The sequence below is a fragment of the Salvelinus alpinus genome, chromosome 7 (assembly GCF_045679555.1).
Source record: "Salvelinus alpinus chromosome 7, SLU_Salpinus.1, whole genome shotgun sequence".
Taxonomy (NCBI): Eukaryota; Metazoa; Chordata; class Actinopteri; order Salmoniformes; family Salmonidae; genus Salvelinus; species Salvelinus alpinus.
Window position 1 is genome coordinate 25,849,355 of NC_092092.1, and position 10,464 is coordinate 25,859,818.

At 40.9% G+C, this 10,464-nt stretch overlaps 1 long non-coding RNA gene across 1 annotated transcript; it reads right to left on the bottom strand.

The window, feature by feature from the left end:
- Nucleotides 1–798: 798 nt before the first annotated feature.
- Nucleotides 799–4,916, bottom strand: LOC139580665 (uncharacterized). The gene is made up of 4 exons (XR_011676085.1): nucleotides 4,785–4,916; nucleotides 4,250–4,378; nucleotides 1,381–1,473; nucleotides 799–1,174 (listed from the first exon to the last, which is right to left on the bottom strand). It is a non-coding gene; the product is annotated as an uncharacterized lncRNA (long non-coding RNA).
- Between the last annotated feature and the right edge of the window lie 5,548 nt (nucleotides 4,917–10,464).

Genomic DNA, 10,464 nt, shown 5'->3' on the forward strand with positions numbered 1-10,464 from the left:
AAAGATTCAGAATAGGAACACTTTGCTTACCCGGGGCGCAGGGCTTCTGAATCAAGTGTGCCTACCGCCAACAGCGCAACACGAAGAAAAGGAGCGCAAGATTTTATTACAGTCTTAATCATTTAGGTTAGGTTGGTGATCACTGCAGCATAGGAATGCAGTGCTGAGGCAGAGGGCTCATAATGATAACAACTGGCTACCACTCTGAACTGTGTGTGGTGAGCTTTCTGGCACCCAGAGCTGCTGAGGCTTCACGCAAGTGGTTGCCATACATTGTGAAGGAGAAGTCCAATGGCTACACAACTCAGGCTGGTTCCCAGAGTAGCCCTCTACAAGATTGTCTCCAGACTCCATCTTCATCAACCATCTCCCTGACCACCTTCCTCTGATCAAGCCATTAACTGTCCCTCTCCATCTTTGGGGATGCATGCACTCAGACTTGCCCTCTATTGGTTGACCTAGCCAACTATAGCTAGGCTACTCATGATGTGTTGCTTGTTTGTTTGTTTTGTGCTTTTAATGTGCTTTGAGATTATGAAAAGCACTATTGAAATGTAATCAATTATTATACGAAATACTATGTATTTTGTTTAGTAGAGCAAAAAACTCTGACGAAGTCCAAGAGGCCGACACGTATGCTTCAATAAAAAAGTGATACTAGTAAGAGCACTGCGGGTTTCTTTTTTCTTTCAACGTATCTAATTGTTACCATGCACCTGCAACAAGATAGCTCTGATTTGCAAGTGCATTTGTTTATGTTGAAATGTTGAAACTAAAACACACCAGTAATGTCCCGGTATCAAATAAAAATGTTTATTATAAACAAGAAACACTTTTTAATGACAAAACAGAAACCCACTTTGGATTTTTTTTTTTATTACTTCACCAAAAACAGCAGAAAATTAATAGCTATAAATAAAATACATACAAAATACGTAAAACGACTTCTTAATAATGCCCTCTAAAATGGCAATAAAGCGTGCCCCTCTGGCAGTCACCTACTTCTTCCTCCTCCACATCTGGACCCTTCTGGGATGGAGAGGAGAAGATGACAGGTGGGGTGATGGAGTTGCAGCTCCTGCCGCACCTAGTCCATCACCACATACCACTTCCAGTATGCGGCTGTGGCCTCCCCTCCCTCTGTGCTGACTCCGGTGGGGGGAGCTTTCAACTCCTGAAAATATGGAAAAGGATAGCTTTCAGCATCAAACATACTACATGCAAAGGCTTGTAAAAAATACTTGCACTTTTCTTCACACTTACAAAAATGTGCCAGTGAACCATAGGAAATAGAGGGGGAAATAGTGTTGCTCTCAGAAAAAGAGAAACTTTATTGGCCAAGTACAGCACAGCAATAAATGTCAAGATAACATACAGTACCACACCGTGTATTTTTGTTTATAGTTCTCCCACTTCTTTTTCACCCATCCAGGTGACAACTGCCTCTCTAGCTCACACTCCTTCACGTAGATCCTGAAGAGACATAAGATGAAGTACAACATTAACCAAAACATGAGCAAAGTAGAGTTGTGTGAACATTCTGTAGATAGCTAGACTGCCATATACTTTATAAAATTGGATTGCGAAGGTGAAACAGTATCAAATGTAGCTTACCATTACTCTCAACACAGGGTATGTGCAATGAAACTAGCTAGACCCATTCAGGCTGTAACCGTTCAGGTAGAAACTAACATTGCATAGCTTGAACATTTGCAATCAGCTCAACAAAAATAAACCGACGTGACAAATAAGAACAACAAGAAAAAAAGAGAAGTGTTGAGACCAGCACCGCTGTGGAAAATAGGAATATAGCTAGGCTACCGCGTTACTAACGTTATCTATAGGTAGTGGCAGTGCAGTGGCAAGAGAGCCAACTATGGCCACATGACTTACTCAAATAATTTTTTTGCGGCATTTCTCCTGCCGTGTTTGCCAGTGAATTAAATGCCTGGCATTGTCGTCAGACCCTTTAACAGTTACAACAAGTAGCTAGCTAGCTAATGAGGCTAATGTTAAATATGAAGTTGTTGCTTAACAGCGAACAAGTAACCCTGTAGCTAACGTTACTGTTCAAACAGTTATAACTTCTAGTCCTACAAAAGCACGTAGTTAGCTGAAGGCATGGCAGGCTGTAGATCTGTTTTCAAAGATGTTACGTTAATGATGAAATAGTCTTGATCATTTTAAGGACAACACAAACTAGTTACATTTCAACATCAAAGCAAAAGTTTTGCTATTTGCCATCTTCCAAGTTGTTTGTTATTAACTTGAAGAGATGTAGCACTCAAAACATACAGCCCCCTCTTCCAATGCTTTGCGGCTGTGAAATTCCCAAAAAATTAGCAAATTCTCCTAGATGAAAATAATTAATGAGTATAACATCATGGCATTTAAAGCATACAATATTTTTTTTAAATGCACATACTATAATACTTTCTATGTTTGCATACTGAGAATGTGTCGTGCACAATTGCGTTGTTTCCCGCTATTGGTTGATTTCGGTATCACATCCCCATATCTAAATGATCAGCTTTTGTCAAAGCCTAAATTAGTATGACATCTGGGCATTTAAAGTATACTCGATTTTAGAAATGTCACATACCATTAAACATAATTTTTTTGCATACTCAAAAGGCCAACTATTTAGGACGCAAGTATAGGTATTCCACTATTCTATTACCATTGGCTGTTAGCATAGGTTATGTCTGACACACAAACAGATACTATGTTTAAGTTTGAACATGTGTTAAAGCACTGTGCTGAACAACTGGCTGGTGTTTTTACAGACATTTTCCAATCCTCACTCAACCAGCAACACGTTCCAGTATTGTGGAAAAAATCTATAATTATACCAATTCCTAAAGTATCGAATCCCTCTGTGCTGAATGACTATCGCCCTGTCGCTTTGACATCCTTAGTTATGAAATGCCTTGAGAAAATTGTGAAAAGTCATATTCTCAGTGTCACCCAGAAGCTCCTGGACCCATTTCAGTTTGCCTATCAGACCAGCAGAGGAGTTGATGATGCCATTCTTACCCTCCTTAACATGGTCTATAGACATCTACAAGGTACCAAATCCCATGTCAGGGTTCTGTTTGTTGACTTTTCTTCTGCCTTCAACACAATCCAGCCCTACATTCTGGCACAGAGACTCATTCGGGACTTTTCCTTAGATGGGGGGCTGGTTTTGTGGCTGTTGGACTTCCTGAGCCAACGCTCACAGTGAGTCAAAATAGGTCCCCATGTGTCGGACATACGCAATACCAATACAGGCTCTCCTCAGGGATGTGTTTTGTCCCCACTTCTGTACATCTTGTACACTAATAGTTGTACTAGTTCCCATACTGACAGACACCTCGTTAAGTTCGCTGATGACACTGCCTTGATCAGCCTGTTGCATGATGACGAGGAACATCATGGCCCGGTCCTAGATGACTTTGTAGAGTGGTGTGAGGAATCACACTTGGTCCTCAATACCAACAAGACCAAAGAGATGTGCATAGACTTCAGGAAGCGTACAACACCTACCTCTGCAACATCTATCAGAGGTCAGAACATAGAAATTGTAGAGGAATATAAATATCTGGGTGTCTTTTTGGACAGTAAGCTTCAGTGGAGTAAATGTACAGACCAGATCTACAAAAAGAGCCAACAGAGACTGTACTTTCTAAAAAAGTTGGGTTCTTTTAATATAGACTGTACTATATTGACTCTGTTTTACAAATCCTTTATTGAGAGTATTTTAACTTTTTGTATTGTTTGTTGGTTTGGCAATGCCACTGTCAGTCAGAGAAACATGCTGAGAAGGATTATTACCACAGCAAGCAAGGTACTTGGAGTCAAACAGACAGGCCTGGGTGAGATTTTTAAGGTCAGGGCCCTCCGTAAGGCTCACAAAATCATTTTAGACCCAAGTCACCCCCTGTACCTGGACTTTGAATTACTCCCCTCTGGGCGCAGGTATAGGGCACCCCTCAGCAGTAAAAATAGAACGAGACAATCATTTGTGCCAGGTGTGATATCCCTCTTAAATAGCTCGGGCAAATGTTCCCATTGACCCCGTAAGGCCAGCAGGCTAGTCTTTTCTTCTTTTTTAAATTTTAAATTTTATTTTATTTATTGGTGCGTGAGTGTTATTGAAAGTTGTATTGTCAATCTTGTTTTGTATTTAACGCCACTTTAAATGTGTACATGACACTGCAACAAAATTTCCCCATGGGGACAATAAAGTAAGTAAGACTTAACCTACCTAATTCTGTTCTCCCCAACGATGACTGTTGGTGAACAGGCGTGTGAGGCTAGAGGTGAGGTCTTTTTGCCAGAGCCCTATTTATGGACATAGCAGTGTAGATCAGCTCCTGGTCACTCATAAAAGATACTGCTTGTTTGGAGACACACACACACACACACACACACACACACACACACACACACACACACACACACACACACACACACACACACACACACACACACACACACACACACACACACACACACACACACACACACACACACACACACACACACAATGGTGGTTATGATTAGCATGGTGGAACCAACCTGATCGCTGCATTTACCTTTCTATTTCAATTAAGATATCATAACATGTGAATTGAAATGAAATAGAATGTTGAACACAGCACTGGTTCCACCTGGCTAGGTTATGCCCTGGGCATTATATGCATCTAAGAAGTACAAAATAAGCAACAAATAATGTCAGTTTGCAGAAATTATGTTTTACATGTGGGTTATCAAATATATAAAGTAATGAAGTGGGTTACCTTCTGTATTTGTACAAATGATGAGCGTGTGAAAGCTGTGGCTACTGACAGCTTGCTGGCCAGATACTTGCCAACATATGGCTGATGGTTGCATTCACAGGACTGCTCATAGCGAGGGCATGTCTGCATAATGCTGATAAGGGTCCCCTTGCTGGTCTTCTCTATGCTGCATGTTAGGCTGCAAACTGGACATCTCTTGAACAACTGCAGCAGGCAATCTCATGAGGTGGTGTTGACTGGCAGGGCCTGTGACAGGGTGATATAATAGACAGCAAAGTGGTAAATTGCATTTTCTTTTGCACTTCACAACCAAAATGACTCTACTAGTTATATCTGCTTGTCTAGGGAATTAGCCTACTAGTTTATCAAGCCAGATATTTTTGAATGCAACTTTTTACATTTCACATAACAAAGTCACATACTGTACCTGTCGCTGTTGAAACTTGGGTCACTATCAAAGGCCTCACGATGGCATTTCTTTTTCATAGGAGTTGACGGAGACTGGCAACAACTGAGGAGGTGTAACAAGGATACACACTTTTATTCTGAGATCTTGCTTGACAAGCTGTGAAAACAGCAAGTGAACTAAATTATTTTTGGAGGTCGCCAAATCATTGTAATCACTTTGCTGGACATGTTATGATACCCATGACCAGGTGATCAGTCTGGCACCCAACTTCGCACTTTGTCTAACAGAAAAACAGGATCAACGATTGTCATCATCCCTCAATTACAAACATAACTTGAGAAATAACAAAATCTTGTTTGTAAGCTAATCCTGTGCTTTAGAGATGTATACTGACTAGCTCACTATGCAACCAACTGTGACATGTTTTACTATGGTCCTGGGTTGGTTTGAGTTTGTTGCTGTTAGTAAGTACACTGTAGTCACACATGAGTTAGTTAGACCACCATAGCTGCATCCAATATTTATTTGTGCCCTAGACATGGGTTGCCCCTCGGAGGCTAATGTGACTGTTTCATCTAAATTACAGTAACTTAATGGCCTGGAAATATGATTACATTGCTAAATTAGGCAAATAATTAGTAGGAAACAACTTTGCCATATTATGATGCTGTCAAATTTACTTTAAAGAGATGGCAATGTTGCCTTTACTGTTACTAGCAAAGTTCGTCAAAAATAGCTAGCAATGCTAATCTTAACTAGCTAAAATACAGTGATCCCCCAAATCTTAGTTAACTGGCGAAAGTTATACTGCTTCTAAAGTCAATCTGGTGACATCACAATAATGACAAAAGGTTTCCCCACAAATGATCTCCCTTCATTTCAAATGTTATTGTGTTTCCAAGCCAAATCCGAGTTGTTCCGAGGTAGGCTGACGTTAATTAGGTAGCTAGCTAGTTAGTTAGGTAGCTAACTAGTTAACGTCAGCTATGCTAGCGATCAAACTGTTAATGATTACCAAAATATACATAACCAGATATATGACTCTCAGTAAATGGTATAGCTACTGGTATGTTCACCACCACTGGAGACCAATGAACTCCATCTACCTATTCCGCATAGTAGGGTTCTTTGGCAGGGCCTGCAAAACAGTTGGCTGTGCATCCTGCTGGAAACATGCATTGTCAAACTGGAGCCGGAGTCATGGTCAATCCATATAGGGCTTTTCAGTCTCAAATTGCTGTGATATTTTGAACGTGTTGGGGGTGATGAAACGAGGAAAGGAAAGCAGTTGCTATTTGCACGTGGAGCTTGACAAAAGGGGGCATGAATTGTTGACATAATTGTAAACCAAACCCAACCTTAATTTACTTGTTTTGACGCACTCAGGTTCCAAACTCCATTTTAGATGAGACTGACTTTAAGACCAAATGTATACTATTTACACTTTGTAGTCGATTTTGACACTAGAATAAATGTTTGACATATCGATGCCACGTAGGCCTTTTCTTTTTAGTGGCAGTTGCTCTTTAAGGTTAGGGATAAGGTTAGAAGTTAAGTTAAAGGGTTAAGGTTATTATTAGGGTAAGGGGAAGGGTTAGCTAACATGCTAAGTAGTTGCAAAGTAGCTACAAGTAGTGAGTAGTTGCAAAATTGTTAATTAGCTAAAATGCTAAAATTGTCCGTGATGAGATTCGAACACGCAATCTTTTTAGACGTTCGTGTTATATGCCTACCCATCCACCCAGACCAACCACCCTCCTTTCATTAATGCCTTAAGTAACCTTCAGTCTTATATACTGTATCTATACCAAACTTAACATATCATACTAATTTGAGTGTCCTGGATTTCCGTTTACTATGTTACGTCTAGTCTATGAGACCAGGCTGTTTCATGGTCGTGGAGGAACTAAAAAGCACACCTTTCAGTGCAGGCCCACATTAACATCTGTTTCCAGGTTCGATAACAGCGGCAGCCTTTTCACACGCCTAGAAATACCAAGTCACTCAACCCAGTAGTATGTAAGATCGGCCTGGCTCCCAGGGGGCGGTGGGAGGCTATGACATAAAAGGTTATTTTATAATTATTCCCTGAGCGGGATAATAAATCAAAGGCCAAGTCATCTTGGAAGCACAAAGGATCCATCCTGCCTTTCCATTCAGGGACGGGCCTGATTTGTCTCAAATGGCACCCTATTCCCTACATAGTGCACCATATAGCCCCAGTCATAAGTAGTGCACTTTATAGGGAATAGTATGCCATTTTGGATGCCTCCCCTGTCTTTCAGACTGATCCTCCATTCTGTTCTGTCTATGAATGCTAGCCGCCATTCACATCCACATTCACCCAGGGATTCTAACTGAATGTACGCTCCTCAACTTCTTCCTCTCTAGCTCGCCTTCCTTTCTTTCTTTATCTCCGTCTGATATTTTTTCCCTCAAAAACTGCTATGTATTACACTTTTCCCATCGGTCAAACTATTGAGACCAGAGAGAGAGAGAGAGAGAGAGAGAGAGATTTGTGATCTTTCCAGAGAGCTGTTTGAGGGTCGTCAATCATATTTTCTCTCCTTCATAAAACTGAGATGGATGGCAGGGCAGGATACATTTCAAACACCACTCACCACACCACAGCGAGGCAGTCATACACACTTAGAAGGGATTGTGGATGTGAGCCACATCACCTCATGTCAGTCCCCATTACAGTCTCAAGGCGAAAGCGATACCTGGAGCGTAGCATGATGCCTCAATAGAAACAATAACAACACCACAACACACACATGCACGTACGCAGAAATGTACACACAAAAACCCGCAAACACACACACCCAGGCTGGAATAACTCACCCAGGTTGTGGAGACAGGCAATTAGAAGGCAATTAGTATCATACAGGTTTATATCTGTGTACTGAAGCTAATTATCATCAATATGTTATGAATGAATCACTATATCAAGGTTGTTGTTTAAATGCACAATGAAACCATCTGTGTTTCAGTAATTGTGCTAAAAGGTGTACGTCTACATGTTCTGGAGCACAATAACAGGTATTAATAAATCTATTGAACCCATTTTGAATTCAGGCTGTAACACAACATAATGTGGAATAAGTCAAGGGGTGTGAATACTTTCTGAAGGCACTGTCTATATCATTTGCTTATTGGACAATAAGGAGAAGGTAAAGTTAAGCTAGCTGTCTGTGGGTGTACAAATGGCACCCTATTTATTCCACAATAGTACACTGCTTTGGACCAGGGCCTACAGGGAATAGGGTTCCATTCGGGACTCATCCCCTGCTTTCGCTGTCTCCATTTTGGAGGACAAAAGCAGGGGGAAAAAACTCCCTTGGCGGCTATTCCCAGCTCACAAAGTCTTAAAACTTCTTGAGAATACAGGGGGTGCTGTTTTCGCATTAGCATAATTTGCTCTACAGATTAAACTGCCTCTTATTCAATTATTGCTCTTACTATATGCATATAATTAATACCATTGGATAGAAAACAATCTCTAGTTTCTAAAACCGTTTCAATTTTGTCTCTGAGTGAAACAGAAGTCATTTGACAGCACTTTCCCTGACCAAGAAGAAGAATGCAAGATGTGTATGCTCGCTTCAACGCTCTGCCTATATATGGTCACGCCACCTATGACCCGAAACACACTTCATTCGTCTTCCTCTGGGTGTCAAGAGGACGTCAGAGGAGAAATTTTTTGTTTATCTTGTACTGACGTGAAATAAGACCTATTTCTTTGGCGTGACCGACAACTTCCGGTTCTCTGAATCGCGCGATTTGGAGGTGCGATTGTCTACTGTTTTGCTGCCGTTACGGATGAAAACTATCTCCGTCTCGAAGTTTGTTTGATACATGTGACCATATCATCGTAATGTATGTTTTTTCAATATAGTTTAATCAGATTATTTGAATTTTTTCGGGAGTTTTGCCGTGTTCCGTTCTGTGACTTTTTTTACTTTGGACAGATCCGTGCCAGTCGACCAGTACCTATGCTAAATGAAGAGGGAAAGTTGCCATTATGAATGGATTGAACGACTCATCAGGACTAAGGACACCTTGATCAACATTCTGATGAAAGATCAGCAATAGTAAGACCCAATTTACGATGTTATTTCATATATCTGTCGTGCATGTGAACTGGTCGTGGGCGCCCAGCTGGTTCTGGCTGGCGTGGCTATGCTAATTTAGCGCTACATTTTGTTTTCGCTATAAAACATTTAATAAATCTGAAATATTGTTTGGATTCACCAGATGTTGGGCTTTCAATATCTGTACGCTGTGTATTTTTCTGAAATGTTTTAAGATGAGTAATTAGTTATATGACGTTGGTCTCTGTAATTGTTCTGGCTGCGTCGGCACTATTTCAGATTGCAGCTGCAATGTAGAACTGTGATTTATACCTGAAAAATGCACATTTTTCCAAAAAAAACTATGCTATACCATAAATATGTTATCAGACTGTCATCTTATGAAGTTGTTTCTTGGTTAGTGGCTATATATATTTTTATTTAGTCGAATTAGTGATAGCTACTGACGCAGGAAAAAACTGTTGGAGTAAAAAAATTGTGTCTTTTGCTAACGTGGTTAGCTAATAGATTTACATATTGTGTCTTCCCTGTAAAACATTTAAAAAATCTGAAATGGTGGCTTTATTCACAAGATCTGTATCTTTCATCTGGTGTCTTGGACTTGTGATTTAATGATATTTAGATGCTACAATTTACTTGTGACGCTATGCTAGCTATGCTACTCAGTGGGGGGGGGAGTGGGGGGTGCTCCCGGATCAGGGTTGGTGACTCGTTAAAGGTTAATGTGCTGTTTTCTCTCCTTTCCTTCCTCCTTCCTTCCAGGAAACAAACAAAGCTGACATAATCCTCTGCTTCTCCACCAAAGCCGAATCAGTGTTAGGCAGGGTCAAGGAAAGGAAAGGAAAGGAAAAAGGATTGCCTGTGCGTGTGTGCATTCTTGCATGTATGTGCACGTGCGATAAGAATACACATGGCTGGTCATTAGACCCACAATGCATTTCACTAGAATTAGCATGCTGCTGCGCATGTTTTCACTGGCCAAGACAAACTTTATGGCCCTGTTTTGCTCCGCCTCACCCAGGGGATCATACCAGCAGACAGATCATTGGCAGCATCCCAGATGTCCCCCTATTCCCTATTTAGAGCCCTACTTTTGATCATGGACCATAGGCAGTCAGTATAGTATAGTGATGTACCATTCCATGCCTTCCTTTTCTGCCCTAAATTCATAGAGCGG